The following is an 18,998-nucleotide window of genomic DNA, read 5'->3' as shown; positions in this document are numbered from 1 at the left end:
AGGGGCCTTACCCGTGGGGCCCCAATCCCTAACTCCAAAGGACCAACTCTGGGACATCAAACCCTAGCTCGACTGGCCGTACCCCTTTGGATCTTGACTATAGCTCCAGAGGCCTTACCCGTGGGACCCCTAACCCTAGTTCCAGGGACTCTACCCATGGGCTCCTTATCCCTAGCTCCAGGGGCCAAACCCATGGGGTCCCTAACCCTAGGTCCAGGGGCCCTTCCTGTGGACCCCTAACCCTAGCTCCAGGAACCCTACCCGTGGGGCCTTTATCCCTAGTTCCAGGTCCCCACCCCTGGGACCCCATACCCTAGCTCCAGATGCCCCATCCCTGGGGCCTCTGACCCTAGCTCAAGGGTCCCTACCCGTGAGGTGCCTAACCCTGGATCCAGGGGCCCTAGTCGTGGGGCCACTAATCCTAGCTCCAGGGGCCCTACATGTCGGGCTTCTAACCCTAGCTCCAGGGGCCCTACCCGTGGGAACCATAACCCTAGCTCCAGGGGCCTTACCACTGAGTCCCCTAATCTGAGCTAAGGCTCCCTACACGTGGGACCAATCACCCTGGTTACAGGGACCCTACTCGTGGAACCCCTAAATCTAGCTCCAGGGCCCCTAGAAATTTGACCCCTAACCCTATCTCCAGGGACCCTAGCTCTAGGTGCCCTACAAATGGGACTCCAAACCCTAGCTCCAGGGACCCAACGCATGGGGCCTCTAATCCTATCTTCAGGTGCCCTACACGTCAGACCCTTAACCATATCTCTAGGGGCTCTACCCGTGGGAATCCTAACCCCTGTTCCAGGGGCCCTAACCGTGGGGCCCCTAACCCTAGCTCCAGGGGCCTTACCAGTGGGGCCTCTATCCCTAGGTGCAGGGTCCTAACCCTATCTCCAGAGGTCCTCCCGTGAGGCGCCTAACTATAGCTCCAGATGCTCTACTCATGGGTCCCGTAACCCTTGCTCCAGGGGCCATACCCGTGGGACCCCTACCCAGAGCACCAGGAGACCCATCCCTGGGGCCCCTAACGCGATCTCCATTGACCCTACCCGTGGGGCCCCTAATCCTAGTTCCATGAGTCCTTCTCGTAGGGACCCTGTAACTAACTCCAGGGGCCCTACCCGTGGGGCCCCTCACCCTAGCTCCAGGGACCCTTTCTGTGGGACCCGTAACCCTAGCTCAAGGGGCCTCACCCCTGGGACCCCTAACGCTAGCACCAAGGGCCCCATCCCAGGGACCCCTAAGCCAGCTCCAGGGTCCCTACCCGTATGGTGTCTAACCTTAGTTCTAAGGGCCCTACCCGTGGGACCCCTAAACCTACCTCAAGAAGCCCATTCCTGGGGCCCCGAACCCTAGCTCCTGGAGTCCTTCCAGTGGGGCCACTAACCCTAGCTCCCGGGGCTCCACCCCTGGAACCCAAAACCCTAGCTCCAGGGGCCCTCCAAATGGGGCCCTTAACCCTATTTCCAGATGCCCTACATGTGGGACCCCTAACCCTATCTCTAGGGGCCCCACCCCTGGGACCACTTACTCTAGCTCCAGGGGCCCTACCACTGGGGCCCCTAACCTTAACTCCAGGAGCACCCTCCCTGGGGCCTCTAACACTAATTCCAGGGGCCCTGACCGTGGGACCTCTAACCCTAGCTCCATGGATCCTACCCGTAGGGACCCTATTTCTAGCTCCAGGGGCCCTAACCATGGGGACCCTAACTCTAGCTACAGAGGCCCTACACATGGGAGCCCTAACCCTAGCTCCAGGGTCAATACCCCTGGTACCATTAACCCTAGCTCCAAGGGCCATACCCGTTGGGCCCCTAACACTAGCTTCAGGAGCTCCACCCCTGGGACCCCTAAGCCTAACTCCAAGGGCCCTACTCGTGGGACAACTAACCCGAGCTCCAAGGGCCCTGCTCCTTGTTCCCCTAAATATACTTGCAGAGGCGATACCTGTGGAACTCCTAACCAAAGATCCTAGGACCCCACCTGTGGTTTCCCTTACCCAAGCTCCAGGGGTCCTACCTGTGAGGCCCCTAATTCTAGCTCCAGGGACTCTTCCCCTGTGACCCCTAACCCTAGCTCTTGGGGCCCTAAAAGTATAGCCCTTATCCCTAGCTCTAGGGGTCCTTCCCATGGGGACCCTATCCCTAGCTCCAGGGGAGCTACCCCTCGTGCCCTTAACATTAGCTCGAGGGGCCCTACCCGTGGCACATCTAACAGTAGCTCCGGGGGCTCTACCCCAGTGGCCCTTAACCCTACCTACAGGGGCATAATCCCTGGGGACCCTAACCCAGCTCCAGGGGCCTTACCCGTGGGGCCGGTTACGCTAGCTCCAGGGGCCCTCCCCATGGGGCCCCTAATCCTAGCTCAAGGGGCCCTACCCGTGAGGCCCAAAACATAGCTCCAGATGCCCTACCCGTGGGACCCCTAACCCTAGCTCCAGGGGCCCTACCCCTGGAGCCCCTGACCCTAGCTCCAGGGGCAACACCCCTGGGGCCCCTAACCCTAGTTCCAGGGGCTGTACCCGTGGGTCCCCTTACCCTGGCTCCAGGGGCCCTACACATGGGGCCATTAACCCAAACTCCAGAGGCTCTAAGTGTCGGTCTCCTAACCCTAGCTCCAGAAGCACTACCTAGATCTAGCTCCAAGGGCTATTCCTGTGGGGCCCCTAACCCTGGCAGCAGGGGCCCTACACCTGGGGTCCCTAACCCTAGCTCCAGAGGCCCTACCTGTGAGACCCCTAACCCTTTCTTCAGGGGCTCTACCCCTCTGGTCCCAATCCCTAGATCCAGGGGCCCCATCTGGAGACCCTTTCCCTCACTCCAGGGCCCCTAACCGTGGGGCCCCTAACCCAAGCTCCAAGGGCTCCACCCCTCAAACCCCTCACCCGAGATCCAGGGGCCCCATCCCTGGGGCCTCTCACCCAAGCCCCAAGGCCTCTACCCGTGGTGCCCTAAACCTAACTCCAGATCCACTACCCGTGGGACCCCTAACCCTAGCTCCAGAAGATCCTCTACCCCTATCTCCAGCGGCCCTGCACATGGGGCCCCTAACGCTAGCTCGAGGGACCCTACACCTGGGACCCCTATCCCTTACTCCAGGGGCCCTACCCCTGGGACCCAAACCCTAGCTACAGGGACCCTACACATGGATCCCCAAACCCTAGCTCCAGTGTGCCTACACGTGGGGCCCCTAACCAAACCTCCAGGAGCTCTTCCTGTGGGACCACTGACCCTAGTTTCAGGTGCCCTACCCATGGTGCCCCTAACCTTAGCTCCAGGGGCCCCATCCCTTGGGCCTCTAATCGTAGCTCCAGGGGCACTACCCATAGGGCCCCTAACCTTGGCTCCAGGGGCCTACAGGTGGAGTCCTTAATCCTAGCTCTAGAGGCCCTACTCATGGGACCCCTAACCCTAGCTCCAGGGGCCCTACCCCTGCGGCCCCTAGCCCTTGCTCCAGGGGCCATACTCATGGGGTCCCTAACCCTAGTTCCAGGGACCTCACCCCTGGCTACACTAACTCTGGTTTCAGGGCCCCTACACGTAGGGCCCCTAACCCTTGTTCCAGAGGCCCTACCCATGAGACCCTTAACCATAGCTCCAGAGGCTGTACACCTGGGGCCCCGTAACCCTTATTCCAGAAGTCATACCAGTGGGGCCACTAACCATAGCTCCAGGGGCCTCATCCTTGGATCCCCTAGCCCAAGCTCCAGAGGCCCTATCCCTGGGGCTCCTAACCCTAGCTCCAGGTTTCCTACCCGTGGGGTCCCTCATCCTGGCTCCAGAGGCCCTACCCGTGGGACCCTTAACCATAGCTCAAGAAGCTCTACCCCTGGGGCCCCGTAACCCTCATTCCAGAAGCCATACCAGTGGGGCCACTAACCCTAGCTCCAGGGGCCCCATCCCTGGGGCCTCTAAATCTAGTTCCAGGAGCCCTACCCGTGTTGCCATTATCCCTAGCTCCAAGGCCACTACCCATGGGGTCCCTAATCCTAGCTCCAGAGGACTTACCCATGGGACCCCTAACCCTAGCACCGGGGGCCCCACCCCTGGGGCCCCTCACCCTAGACCCAGGGGCTCCATGTCTGAGGCCTCTAACCCTAGCTCAAGGGGCTCTACCCATGAGTCACCTTACCCTAGTTCCAGTGTCCCTACCAGTGGGGCCCCTATCTTAGCTCCAGATTCCCTACCCATGGGAACCCTAACCCTAGCTCTAGAGGCCCTACCCCAAGGGCTCCTAACCCTAGCTCCAGGGGCCCAACCTGTGGGTCTTCTAACCCTATCTCGAGCGGTCCCACCCCTGGGACCTCTAAACCTAGATCCAGGGGCCCCATCCCTGGGGACAACAATCCTAGCTCCATTTGCCCTACCCATGGGGCCCCTAACCATAGCACCAGGGGCTCTCCCCTTGGGGGCCCTAGCCCTAGCTCCAGGGGCCCTACCCGTGGGGCCCCTCACCCTGACTCTAGGGACCCTAATCGTGGGGCCACTAACCCTAGCTCGAGGGCCCTACCTGTGGGACCTCTAACCATAGCTGCAGGGTCCCTACCCGTGGGGCCCCTAATGCTAGCTCCAGAGGCCCTACCTGTGGGACCCCTAAGCCTAGCTCCAGGGCCCCTACCACTGAGGTGCCTAGCCCTATCCCCAAGGGCCATAACTGTGGGGCCTCACCCCTGGAACTCCTAACTCTAGCTCCAGGGGCCCCATACCTGGGGCCCCTAACCCTAGCTGCAGGGTCTCTATCCGTGGGGCCCCTAACCCTAGCTCCAGGGACCCTACACCTGAGGAGCCTAACGTTAGCCCCAGAGGCCCTACCTGTTGGACCCCTAACCCTAGATCTAGGGGCCCTACCCCTGGGGACCCTAACCCTAAGTCCAGAGGCAATACCCGTGGTGCCCTTTACCCTAGCTCCAGGGGCCCCATCCCTGGGACCCGTAACCCTCACTCCAGGGGCCCTACCCCTTGGGCCCATAACCCTATCTCCAGGGGCTCTACCCGTGGGGCTCCTAACCCTAGCATCAGGGGCCCCACTCCTGGGATCGCTAACCCTATCTCAAGGGCCCAATCCCTGGGGCCACAAATCCAATCTCCAGGTGCCCTATCTGTGGGGCCCCTAACCCTAGCTCCAGGGTCTATACTCATGATACCACTAAAGCTAGTTCCAGGGGCCCTACCCGTGGGTTCCCTACCCCTTGTTCCAGGGGCCCTACATCTGGGGCCCATAACTCTATCTCCAGGGGCCCTACGTGTGGGGCCCATAACCATGTCTCCACTCGCTCTACCCATGGGACCCCAAACCCTAATTCCTGGAGCCCTAACCATGGGTTCCCTAACCCTTGGTCCAGGGGCCATACTCGTGTGGCTCCTATCCCCACGTGCAGTTGCCCTTCAGCTGGAACCCCTAACCCTAGTTCCAGGGGCCTTCCCCATTGTGCCCATAACCCTAGCTCCAGGGGTCCTACCCTTTGGGATCCTATGCCTAGCTCATGGGCCCTACACATGGCCCTCTAACCCTAAATACAGGGGCTCCATCCCTGGGGCCCCTAACCCTAGATCCAGGTTCTCTAACTGTGGGGTCCCTATACCTAGCTGCAGGGGACCTTGACGTGGGGTCCCTAGCCCTAGCTCCAAACCCGTACTCGTTGGACACCTCACCTTAGCTATAGGAGCCCTACATATGGGGCCCCTAACCCTAGCTCCAGGGTCCATACCCGTGTGTCCCCTATCCCTAACACCTGGGGCCCCTAACCCTAGCTTCAGGGGCCCTACCCTTGGGGCACCAAACCCTAGCTCCAGTGACCATACCTGTGGGGCCCCTAACCCTAGCTCCAGGGGACCCACTGCTAGGACCTCTAACCCTAGCTCCAGGAGCCCCATCCCTAGGGCTTCTAACCCTACCTCCAAGACCCCTAACTGTGAGGCCCCTAACTCTAGCTCCAGAGGAATAACCCACAGGACCCCTAACCCTAGCTCCAGGGGCCCCATCCCTGTGGCCAATACCACTAGCTCCAGGGTCCCTACCCGTGGGATCCCTAATGCTAGCTCCAGAGGCCCTACCAGTGGGACACCTAACTGTAGCTCCAGGGGCCCAACCTGTAGGGCCTCTAACCCTATCTCCAGGTGCCCCACACCTGGGACCCCTAATCCTACCTCCAGGGGCCCTATCCCTGTGGCAGCTAAAACTAGCTCCAGGGGCTCTACCCGTGGGGCCCCTCACCCTGCCTGAAAGGACTCTATTTGTGGGGCCTCTAACCCTAGCTCGAGGGGCCCTACCTGTGGAACCTCTAATCCTAGGTGCAGAGTCCCTACCCGTGGGGTCCCTAATGCTAGCTCCAGAGGCCCTAACCGTGAGACCCCTAACGCTAGCTCCAGGGGCACTACCCTTATTGCCCCTAACTCTAGCTCCAGGAGCCCAACCCACAGGGCCTCTAACCTTATCTCCAGGTTCCCCTCCCCTGGGACCCCTAACCCTAGCTCTAGGGGCCCTATCCCAGGGGCCACTAAATCTAGCGCCAGGGGACCTACCTCTGGGACACCTAACCTTCGCTGCAGGGTCCCCATCCCTGGGACACCTAACCTCGGCTCTAGAGACCCTACACGTTGGGTACTTACCCTTAGCTCCAGAGGCCCAACCCGTGGGACCCCTAACCATAGCTCCAGGGGTTTTACCTTTGGGACCCTTAGAACTTCCTCCAGGGACCATAACCGTGGGGCCCCTAACCCAAGGTCCAGGGGCCCCACCCCTGGGAACCCTAACCCTAGCTCCAGGGGTCCCACCCCTAGGTCCACGAACCCTAGCTCCAGGGGCCCTACTCATGGGGCCCTTAACCCTAGTGCTAGGATCCCTACCCTTGGGGCCCCTAACCCTAACTCCAGGGTTCTAACCTGTGGGGACCCTAATCCTAGCTCTAGGGGCCCTACCTGTGGGACCCCTAACCCTAGCTCCAGGAGCCCAATTTCTGGGTCCCCTAACCCTAGCTCCAGGGGCTCTACATGTTGGGCCCTTAACGCTTGTTCCAGGGGCAATATCCCTGCGACTCAAACCCTTCCTACAGGAGCCCTACCCATGTGGCCCCAAACCATATCTCCAAGGGCCCTACACACGGGGCCCCCAACCATATCTCCAGGGGCTCAACCCATAGGAAACCTAACCATAGTTCAAAGGGCCCTAACCATTTGGCCCCTAAACCTAGCTCCAGAGGCCTTACACTTGGGGCCCCAATCTCTAGGTGCAGGGGCCCTTTCCGTAGGGCCCCTAACCCTAACTCCAGGTGCCCAACCTGTGGAGCCCGTAATCCTAGTTTCAGGAGCCCTACGATTGGGGCCCCTAACCCTAGCTCCAGAGGCCCTAACTGTGGGACCCCTAACCCTAGCTCAAGTGAACCTACCCCTGGGGCCCCTAACCCAACCCCCAGGGGCCATACCTGTGGGGCCCCTAACATTACCTCCAGTGGCCACACCACTGGGACACCTAACCCTAGCTCCTGGGGCCCCATCCCTGTGGCCTCTAACCCTAGTTCTAAGGGCTCTACCTGTGTTGCCCCCAATCCTACCTCCAGGGCCCCTACCCATGCCGCCTCTAATCGTAGCTCAAGAGTTTATACCCTTGGGACCCCTAATCCTAGCTCCATGGGCCTGTCCCCTGGAACACCTTACTGTAGCCTCAGGGACCCCATCCCTGGGGCTCCTAACCCTAGCACAAGGGGCCCAACCCGTGGGACTACTAACCCTGGCTCCAGGGGCCCAACCCGTAGGGCCCCTAACCCCAGCTCCAGGGTCCCCATATCTGGGGACTCTAACCCATCTCCTGGAGCCCTACTCGCGGTGTCCCTAATCCTAACTCCAGTTTCCCTACCCCTGCAACCCCTAACTATAGCTCCAGGGTCCCTATCCTTGGGGCACCTAACCCTAGCAATAGGGGCCCTGCCCTTGGGGCCCCAAACCATAGCTGCAGAGGCCCTACCCGTGGGACCTCTAACCTGGCTCCATGGACTCTACCCCTTGAGCTCCTAAACCTAGCTCCAGGGGCCCTACACGTGGGGGCCCTAACCCTAGCTCCAGAGGCCCATCCCTCGGGTCCCTAACCCTAGCTCGAGGGACCCTACATGTGGGGCCCCTAACCCTTACTCCAGGGACCCTTACCATAGGTCCAAAACCAATCTCTAGGGGCTCTAACTGTCGGGCCCTTAACCCTAGCTCCAGTGTCCCCACTCCTGTGACACCTAACCCTAGCTCAAGGGCCCCATTCCTGGGGCCCCCAACCTTATCTCCAGGTTCCCCACCCATGGGACCCCTAACCCTATCTCCAGGGGCCGTACCCGTGGGGCCCCTCACCCTAGCTCCAGGGACCCCTCCCGTGGGACTCCTAACCCTAGCTCCAGGAACCTCATCCCTGGGTCCCTTAACCCTAGCTCCAGGGACCCTGCCCATGGGGCCCATTCCGTAGCTCCAGGGGCCCTGCCCGTGAATCCCATAACCCTAACACCAGGCGCTCTACCCATGGGGCCCGTAACCCTAGCTCCAGAGACCCTACCCATGTGACCTCTAATCCTAGCTCCAGGGGCCCTACATGTGGGGCCCCTATCCCTAGCTCCAGGGGCCGTTCCCTTGGGGCCCATAGCACTGGCTCCATGGGCCCCACATCTGGGACACCTATCCCTATTTTAGGGGCCCCATACCTGGGGCCCCTAACCCTAGATCCAGAGGCCCTGCCCGTCCAGGGTCCCTACCTGTGGTGCCCCTAATCCTAGCTCCTGGGTCCCTACCACTGGGGCCCCTAACCCTAGCTCCAGGGGCGCAGTCCCTGGGTCCCCTAATCCAAGTCCAGGGGCCCTACCTGTGAGGCCCATAACCATAGCAGCAGGGGCCCTTCCAGTTGGTCCCCTAACCCTAGCTCCAGAGGCCCTACTCATGGGACCCCTAACCCTACCTCCAGGGGCCCAACCCGTGGGGCCCTCAACCCTAGCCCCAGGTGTCCTACATGTGGGGCCGCTAACCCTAGCAAGAGAGAAACTTCCCATGGGACCCTTAGCCCTAACTTGATGGTTCATATCCGTGGGGCCCCTAACGTGAGCTCCAGAGGCCATACCCGTGGGAGGCCTAACCCAAGATCAACCCTGCCCATGGGGCCCCTAACCCAAGCTCCAGGGAACCCACCCCTGAAAGGCCTAACACTTGCTCCAGGAGCCCCAACCCTGGGACCCCGACCCTAACTTCAAAGTCCCTAAGCCTTGGTGCCCTATACCTAGCTCCAGGAACCCTACTCGTGGGGCCTCTTACCCTAGTTCCAGTGGCCCGACCCGTGGGGCCACTAACAGTAGATCCAGGGGCCCTTCCCGTGGGACTCCTAACCCTAGCTCCAGAGTCCCTACCCTTGGGGCCCTTAACTCTCACTCCAGGGGTTCTACCCATCTGGTCCCTAACCCAAACTCCAGGGGTTCTACCCCTGGGGCCCTTTACCCCAGCTCCAGGGGCCCCACCCCTGGAAACCCTGACACTAGCTCCAGGGGCCCCAACCCTTGGACCACTAACCTTAGCTCAAGGGACTCTACCCGTTAGGCTCCTTACTCTAGCTCCAGGGGACCTACCCTTGGGGCCCCTTACTCTAGCTCCAGGGGCCCTTTCTCTGGGACCCCTAACTCTAGCTCCAGTTGCCCTTCCCCTGGGGCTCCAAACCCTAGCTCCAGGGGCCTTTCCCGTGGGACCATTAATCCTAGCTCCAGAGGTCCTACCTATAGGGCCCCTTACTCTAGCTTTAGGGTCCCCATATCTAGGGATTCTAACCCATCTCCTGGAGCCCTACCCATGGTGCCCCTAATCCTAACGCGTTTCCCGACCCCTGGAGCACCTAACCCTATCTCCATGGTCACATCTCTGGGGCCTTTAACCCAGCTTCAGGGGCCCTACCCGTGGGGCCTCTAAACCTAGCTCCAGTGGCCCTACCCATGGGATCCCTAATAACCCTATCTCCAGGAGCCCTACCCATGGGGCCCCTAATAGTAATTTCAGTGGCCCCACCACGGAGAACTCTAACCATATTTCCATGGGCCCCACCACTGGGGCCCCTAGTGCTAGTTCCAGGGGCCCTACCTGTTGGGCTCCTAACCCTAGCTTCAAGATCCCAATCCCTGGGGCCCCTAACCCTAGCTCCAGGGACCCTACCTCTTGGACCCCTAACCCTAGCTCCAGCGACCCTGCCCGTGGGGCCCTTTCTTTAGTTGCAAAGGTACTTCCCGTGAGGCCCCTAACCCTGGCTCTAGAGGCTCTACCCATGGGGCCCCTAACCCCAGCTCTAGGGGCTCCACCTCTGGGACCCCTAACCCTAGCTCCACGGGCCTCATCCCTGGGGACCCTAATCCTAGTTCCAGGGGCTCTACCCGTGGAACCCCTAATCCTAGCTCCAGAGGCCCTATCCGTGGGACCCCTATCTGTAGCTCCAGAGTCCCTACTTGTGGGGCCCATAACCATAGCTCCAGGGGCCCTACCCGTGGGAACCCTAACCCTAGCTCCAGAGGCCCTACCCGTGGGAACCCTAACCCTAGCTCCAGGAGCCCTACCCGTGAGGCCCCTAACCCTACCTCCAGGGGCCCTACCAGTGGGGTCCTTAAGCCTAACTCCAGGGGCCCTGCCTGTGGGGCCCCTAACCATAGTTCCACGGGCCCTACCTGTGGGGCCACTAACCCTAGATCCAGAGGCTCTAACCGTAGGATCCCACATTATAGTTCCAGGGGCCTTGCCCTTGGGTCCCCTAACCCTACCTCCAGGGGCCCTACATGTGAGTCCCCTAACCCTAATTCCAGTTGCCCCACATGCGGGACCCCTAACACTAGCTTCAGAGTCCAAACTCCTGGGACCCATAACCTAGCTCCAGGGGCCCTATCCCTGGACAGCTAACACTGTCTCCTGGGGTCCTATAAATGGGGCCCATAATCCTAGCTCCAGGGGCACTAACTGTGGGACCCCTAACCCCAATTCAGGGTCCCTACACGTTGGGCCCCTAACCCTAGCTCCATTGACCCTACACATGGGACCAATAAACCTAGCTCCTGGGGCCCCACCCCTGGGGCCCCTCACTCTACCTCCATGGGCCAAACCTGTGGGGCCCCTAAACCTAGCTCCAGGGGCACCACCCCTGGGAACCCTAACCCTAGCTTCAGAGGCCCCACCTCTGGGGCCCCTAACCTAAATCGAAGGGTCCAACCGGTGCGGCCCCTAAACCTAGTTCCAGAGGCCCCATCCCTGTGGCCCCAAACCCTAGCTCCAGGGCCCTACCACTTGGTTCCTTAAATATAGCTCCAGAGGCCTTACCCATGGGACCGCTAACCCTAGCTCCAGGGTCGCAACCCATGGTGCCCCAAATCCTAGCACCAGGGTCCCTTCACCTGGGACCAATAACCGTAGCTCCAGGTGCCCTACCTGTGGGGCCCTTAACCCTAGCTCCATGGGCCCTACCCGTGGTGCCCCTATCCCTAGCTGCAGGGGCCCATAACGTGCGAACCATAAACCTAGCTCCTGGAGTCCCACCTCTGGGACCACTAACCCTAGCTCCACGGGCATCATCCCTGGGACCCCTAACCCTCGCTACAGGGGCCCTACCCAGGGGCCCCATCCATGGCGCCTCTAACCCTAGCTCACGGGGCCCTACCCATAGTACCCCTTTTTTAGTCATCCCTGCCAGGGCTTCGCTGAACATGTTCGAATTGGGACCCGCACTTCCTAAAGCCGGCCCTGTGTAGGACCTCTGGAGCCAGGGTTAGTTGCCCCACGTGTAGGGCCCGTGGAGCTACGGATAGGGTCCCCTGGGATGGGGCCCTGGAGTTAGGGTTAGCGGTCCCAGGGGTCAGGACCCTGGAACCAAGGTTAGGGGCCCCACGGGTAGGGCACCTGTTGCTGGGGTTAGGAATACCACGGGTAGGGCCCTTGGAGCTAGGTTTACGGGCCCCACGTGTAGGGGCCCTTCATCTAGGGTTAATGGCCCAACAGGTTAGGCCCCTGGAGCTAGGGTTAGGGTTCCCATGGGTAGGGACCCTGGTGTTGGGTTAGGGGTCCCAGGGGAAGGGCCCCTTGAGCTTGGGTTAGGGACCACACATGTAGGGCCCCTGGTGCTAGGGTTAGGGGACCCAGGGATGGGGCCCCTGGAGCTAGGGTTAGGGGACCCAGGGGTGGTGCCGCTGGAGCTAGGGTTAGGGGCCCCACAGATAGGGCTTCTGCAGCTTGGGCTATGGGCAACACGGGGAAGGTACTCTGGTTCTAGGACTAGGGGTACCAAGGATACGGCCCCTGGAGCTCGGATTATGGGTCCCATGGGTAGATCCCCTGGAGTTAGGGATAGGGGCCCCACGGGTAGGGCCACTGGAGCTAGGATAAAAGGCCCCAGGGATGTGGTCCCAGAAGCTAGGGTTTGGGTCCCAGGGGTGGGGCCCCTGGAGCTAGGGTTAGGGAGCCAATGGATTGGCCACCTGGAGCTCTATTAAGGGGCCACAGGGATAAAGCCCCTGGAGCTAGAGTTATGGCTCCCATGGGTAAGGGCCCTGGAACTAGGGTTAGGAGCCCCACGGGTAGGGCCCCTGGAATTAAGGTAAGGGGTCCTACGGGTAAAGCCCCTGGAGTTAGGATTAGTGGCCCAATGGTTAGGGTGACTGGAGCTGGGTTAGGGGTCACAGGGATGGTGCCCCTGGAGCTAGGGTTAGGGGCCCCAGGGGTCGAGCCCCTGGAGCTAAGGTTACAGGTCCCACTTGTAGGTCCCCTGGAGCTAGGGTTAGAGGCCCCACAGGTAGCTCTCCTGGAGCAAGGGAAACGGGCCTCATGGGTAGAGCCCCTGGAACTAGGGTTAGGGGTCCCATGGATAGAGTCCCTGGAACTAGGGCTAGGGGCCCAATGGGCCCAGACATGGGGCTGCTGGAGCTAGGGTTAGGGGCTCCATGGGTAGAGCCCCTGGAGATATGTTTAGGGGCCCCACACCAAAGGCTCCTGGATATAGGGTTAGGGGTCCCGCGGGTTGGGTCCCTGCTGCTAGAGTTGAGGTCCCAGGGGTAGGGCCCCTGGAGCCAGGGTTAAGGTCATCACGTGTAGGGGCCCTGGGGCTAGGGTTAAGGGTCCCACAGGTAGGGCCCCTGGAATTAGGGTTAGGGGCCCCAAGGGTAGGGCCAGTGGAGATAGGGTTAGGGGAGCGAGGGATGGAGCCCTGGAGCTAGGGTTAAGAGTCCCAGATGTGGGACCCCTGGAGATAGGGTTAGGGACACCACGGGTTGGGCTCCTGGAGCTAGGGTTAGGGGACCCAGGGGTAGGGACCCTGGAGCTACGGGTATGGGTCCAATGGGTAGGGCCTCTGGAGCTAGGGTTGGGGTCCCACAGGTAGGGCCCTTGGAACTAGGATTATGGGTCCCATGGGTAGGGCCCCTGGAGCTAGGGTTAGGGGTCCCAGGGGTGGGGCCCCTAGAGCTAAGGGTTAGGTGCCCCACTGATAAGGCTCTTGGAGTTAGAGTAAGGGGTCCCACAGGTAGGACTCCTGGAGCTAGGGTTAGGGGATGCATGAGTAGGCCCCTTGGTTCCAGGGTTAGGGGCCCCACGGATGGGTGCCCTAGAGCTACGGTAAGGGGTCCCAGGGGTTGGGCCCCTGGAGCTAGGGTAAGGATTCCCAGGGATAAGGCCCTGGAGCAAGGGGTATGGGTCACACGGGTAGGGAATCTGGAGCTAGGTTTAGGTTCCACACGGGTAGGGCCCCTTGAGATAGGGTTATAGGCCCCAGAGATGGAACCCCTGGAGATAGGGTGAGGGGTCCAAGTGGTGGGGCCCCTGAAGCTAGGGATAGGAGCCCCCCAGTAGGGCCCCTGGGGCTTGGCATAGGATCCTGAATGGTAGAAACCGTGGAGCTAGAGTTAGAGGCCCAGCGGCTAGGGACCATGGAGTTAGGGTTAGGTGCCCAGGGATGCGGCCCCTGGACTAAGGGTTAGATTTCCCAGTGATGGCGACCCTGGAGCTAGGGTTAGGGGCCCAACGGGTATGGCCCCTGTAGCCTGGGTTATGGGATCCATGGGTAGGGATCCTGGAGCTAGAGTTAGGGGGCCAGTGAGTAAGGACCCTGAAGCTAGGGTTGGGGGCCCCAGGGATGGGTCCACTGGAGCTAGGGTTAGGGGTCCCTGTTGTGGTGCCCCTGGAGTTAGGGTTAGGGAACCCATGGGTATGGCCCCTGGAACTAAGGTTAGGTGCCCCAGGAGTGGGGCTCCTGGAGCTAGGGGTGGAGATTCCAAGGGTAGGGCCTCTGAAGCTAGATATAGAGGCCCCAGGGATGGGGCTGCTGGAGCTAGGTTTAGGGGTCCCAGGGGTGGGGCCCTGGAGCTAGAGTTAGGGCCCTCAGGGGAAAAGCCCCTGGAGCTAGGGTTAGTGTGCCCAGGGGTTGGGCATCTGGAGCTAGGGTTAGTGGTCCCACGGGTATGGCCCCTGGAGCTACAGTTAGGGGTCCCAGGGGTAGGGCCCATGGAGATAAGGTAAGGGGTCCCACGGGTAGGGCCACTGGAGCTAGGGTTATAGGCCCCACGGGTAAGTCCCCCGGAGCTAGGGTTAGGGACTCCAGGGATGGGGACCCTGGAGCTAGGGTTAGGGCCCAATGGGTATGGCCCCTTGAGCTAGGGTTAAGAGACCCAGCAGTACGACCCCTGGAGCTAGGCTTAGGGTTCCAATGTTTAGGGCCTCTGGAGCTAGGATTAGGGGCCCCATGAGTAGGGCCCATGTAGGTAGGGTTAGCAGCCCCACTTGTAGGGCCCCTGAAGCTAGAGTAAGGGGCCCCATGGGTAGTGCCTCTGGACATAGAGTTTTGGGCCCGAGGGGTAGCTCCCCTAGAGCTAGGTCCCCTGAAACTAGGGTTAGTGGTCCCATAGGTTGAGCCCCTGGAGGTAGGGTTAGTATCCACATGGGTAAGACCCCTGGAGCTAGGGTTAGGGGCCACACTGGTCAGGCTCCTGTATATAGGGTTTGGTGCCGCACTGCTAGAGCCCCTTTAACTAGGGTTAAGGGCCCCAGGGGTAAGGCCCCTGGAGCTAGGGTAATGGTTTCTAGGGGTGGGGCCCCTGGATCTAGGGTTAGGGGCTCCACCGGTATGGTCTCTGGAGCAAGGATTAGGTCCCCAGTTGTAAGGCCCCTGCAGCTAGGGTTAGGGGTCCCACGGGTAGAGCCCCTGGAGATATGGTTAGAGTCGTCATGTGTAGGGAACCTGGAGATAGGGTTAGGGGCCCCATGGGTAGGGCACCTGCAGCTAGGGCTTCGGTCCCAGGGGTAGAGCCCCTGGAGCAAGGGTTATTGGCCCAACGTGTAGAATCCTTGGAGCCAGGGTTAAGGGCCCCAGGAATGGGGCTCCTGGAGCTAGATTTAGGAGTCCCACAGGTAGGGCCCCTGGAGCTTTGGTTAGAGGCCCCACGAGTACGGCACCTGGAGCCTGGTTTAGGGGCCCCACAGGTAGGGCCGCTGGAGCTAGGGTTAGGGGTCCCAGGGGTGGGTCCCCTAGAGATAGGGTTAGGGGCCCCACGGGTATGGCCCCTGGAGCTCGGATTAGGGCCCCGACAGGTAGGGCCCCTGGAGCTAGGCTTAATGGTCTCACAGGCAAGGACTCTGGAGCTAGGATTAGGGGACCCACGGTATGGGCCCTGTAGCTAGGGTTAAGGGCCCCACGGGTTGGCCCCCTTGGGCTAGGGTTAGAGGCCCCAGGGATGGGGAGCCTCGAGCTAGCATTAGGGGTCCTGGGGTTGGGCCCCTGGAGCTAGGGTTTGGGGCACCAGAGGTAAGTCCCCTGGAGCTAGGGATATGAGTCCCACGGGTAGGTCCTCTGGAGCTAGGGTTAGGGCCCTCACTCATAGAACCCCTGGTGCACGTAATAGGGGCCCCATGTGTATGGCCCCTGTAACTAGGGTTTGGGATCCCACAGTAGAGCCCCTGGAGGTAGAGTTAGGGGCCCCATGTGTCAGGCCCCTGAAGCTTGGGATAGGGGCCACAGGGATGGTGCCACTGGTGCTAGGGTTAGGGATCCCAGGGGTGGGGGCCCTGGAGCTAGGGATAGGGGTCTCACGGGTATGGCCCCTGGAGCTAGGTTTAGGGGTCCCAGGAGTGGGGTCCCTGGAGCTAGGGTTAGGTGCCCCACGGATTGGGCCCCTGGAGCTAGGTTTAGGGGTCCCAGGAGTGGGGTCCCTGGAGCTAGGGTTAGGTGCCCCACGGATTGGGCCCCTGGAGCTAGGTTTAGGGGTCCCAGGAGTGGGGTCCCTGGAGTTAGGGGTAGGGGACCCACGGGTAGGGCCTCTGGAGCTAGGGTTAGGGGCCCCACGGGTAGGGTACCTGGAGCTAGGTATATGTTCCCCAAGAGTAGGGCCCGTGGAACTATGGTTAGGGGAACCTGGAGTCGGGCCCATGGAGTTAGGGTTGGGAGCTCCATGCGTATGACCCCTAGAGCAAGGGTTAGGAGCCCCATGGGTGGGGTGCGTGGAGCTAGGTGTAGGTTTCCCACATGTAGGGGCCCTGGAGCCAGGGTAAGGGGCCCCACGGGCATGGCCCCTGAAGCTAGGGTTAGGGTACCGAGGGGTAGGCCCCTTTGAGCTAGTGTAAGGAATCCCATGGGTAGAGCCTCTGGAGATAGAGTTAGGTGTCCCACGGGTAGGGTCCCTGGAGCTAGGGTTAGGGGTCCCAGGAGTAGGGCCCTGGAGCTAGGTTTAGGGGTCCCATGGATTGGGCCTCTGGAGCTAGGGTTGTGGGCCACACGGGTAGGGCCCTGGAGCTACGGTTAGTGGCCCCACAGGTAGGACCCCTGGAGATAGGATTAGGTGCATCAGGGATGGGGCCTTTGAAGCTAGGATTAGGTGTCCCAGGGTTTGGGACCCTGTAGATAGGGTAAAGGGCCCCATGGTTTGGGTACCGAGGGGTAGGTCCCCTGGAGTTAGGGTAAGGAATTCCACTGGTAGAGCCTCTGGAGATAGGGTTAGGGGCCCCAGGGATAGGGACTCTGTATCTAGGGTTAGGGGTCCCATGGGAAGGACCTCTGGAGCTAGGGTTACGGGCCCCACGTGTAGGGTCCCTGGAGCCAGGGTTAGGGGTCCCTAGGGATCAGGCCCCTGGAGGTAGGGTTAGGGGTCCCAGCTATGGGGCCCCTCAATCTAGGGTTAGGGTCTCTATGGGTATGGCCCATGGAGCTAGAGTTAGGGGCCCCAGGAACTGGACTCCCAGACCTAGGGTTAGGGGTCCCACAGGTAGGGCCCCTGGAGCCTGGGCTATGGGCCCCACGGGTAGGGTCCCTGGAGCTAGGGTTAGAGGCCCCAGGGATGAGTCCCCTGGAGCTAGGATTAGGGGTCCCACGGGTAAGACCTCTGGAGCTAGGGTTAGGAGACCCACGGTTAGGACCCCTGGAGCAAGAGTTAGGTGTCCGATGGGTAGGGCCCCTGGAACTAGTGTTAGGGGTCCCAGGGGTAGGGTCCCTGTACCTAGGGTTCAGGGTCCCATGGGTAATGCCCCTGGAGCTAGGGTTATGGGCTCCACAGTTGGTGCCCCTGGGACTAGGGTTAGGTTTCTCGTGGGTAGAGCCTCTGGAGCAAGGTTTAGGGACCCCACGGGTAGGGATCCTGGAGCTAGGGTTAGGGGCCCCATGGGTAGGGTGCCTGGAGCTATGCTTAGGGGCTCTAGGAATGGGGCCCCTGGAGCAAGGGTTAGGGGCCCCACAGTTAGAGCCTCTTGAGCTTGGGTTCGGGGCCCTAGGAATCAGGCCCCTTGAGCTAGAGTAATGGGTCCCACGCGTGGGACCCCTGGAGATAGAGTTAGGGGCCCCACGGTTTGGGCTCTCAGAGCTAGGGTTAGGGACCCAAGGGGTAGGGCCTTTGGAGGAAGGGTTAGGGGGGCCACATGAAGGGTCCCTGGAACTAGAGTTATGGGCCCCATTTGTAGGGCCCCTGGAGATAGGGTGTGTGGTCCTAGGAATGGGGCTCCTGGAGCTATGGTTAAGGGTCCGAGGGGTAGGGCCTATTGATCCAGGGTTAGGGGTCCCACAGGTAGGGCCCCTGGAGCCAATGTTAGGGGCTCCATGTGTAGGGCCCGTGTAGCTAGGGTTTGGTTCCCAGGGGTAGGGCCCTGGAGCAATGGTTAGGGGCCCCACGTGTAGGGGCCCTGGAGCTAGGGTTAAGGGTCCCATGGGTTGGGCCCCTGGGGTTTGGGTTAGGGGCCCCAGGAAAGGGGCTCCCGGAGCTAGGGTTAGGGATCGCACGGGTATGGCCCCTGGAGCTACAGTTAGGCACCCCACTGGTATAGGAACTGGAGCTGGGTTAGAGGCCCCAGGAATGGGGCCCATGGAGCTAGGGTTAGGGGTCCCAGGGGTAGGGAACCAGGGGCTAGGGTAAGAGGCCCCACAGGTACGGCCCCTGGAGCTAGGATTAGGGGCCCCACGTGTAGGACCTGTGGTGCCAGGGTAAGGGGTCCCACGGTTCGGGCCCATGGAGGTAGGGTTAGGGTCTCCACGGGTAGAGCCCCTAAAGCTAGGGTTAGGGGCCCCAGGCAGGGGTCTCCTGGTGCTAGGGTTAGGGGTCCCAGGGGTGGGGCCTCTGAAGCCAGAGTTAGGGGCCCCCGGGATGAGGCCCCTGGAGCTAGGGTAAGGGGTCCCAGGGGTGCGTCCCCTGGAGATAGGGTTAGTGGCACATGGGTTGGGCCCCTGCAGCTTTGGTTAAGGTCCCCGGGGTAGGGCCCCTGGAGCTAGGGTTAGGTGTCCCATGGGTAAGGTCTCTGGAACTACAGGTTGTGGCTCAATGGGTATGGCCCCAGGAGCTAGGGTTAGGGGTCCAAGGAGGGGGGCCCTTGGAGCTAGGTTTAGGGGTCCCATGTGCAGGGCCCCTGGAGCTAGGGTTAGGGACCCCATGGATGGGGCCCCTGGAGCTAAGGTTCGGCTCCCCACCAGTAGGGCCCTTGTAGCTAGGGTTAGGGGTCCCACGGTAGGGTCCCTGGAGCTAGGGTTAGGGGCCCCACATGCAGGGCCCCTGGAGCTAG

Source organism: Gopherus flavomarginatus, chromosome 4 (assembly GCF_025201925.1).
Source record: "Gopherus flavomarginatus isolate rGopFla2 chromosome 4, rGopFla2.mat.asm, whole genome shotgun sequence".
Lineage (NCBI taxonomy): Eukaryota > Metazoa > Chordata > Testudines > Testudinidae > Gopherus > Gopherus flavomarginatus.
This window is presented reverse-complemented; position numbering follows the sequence as displayed.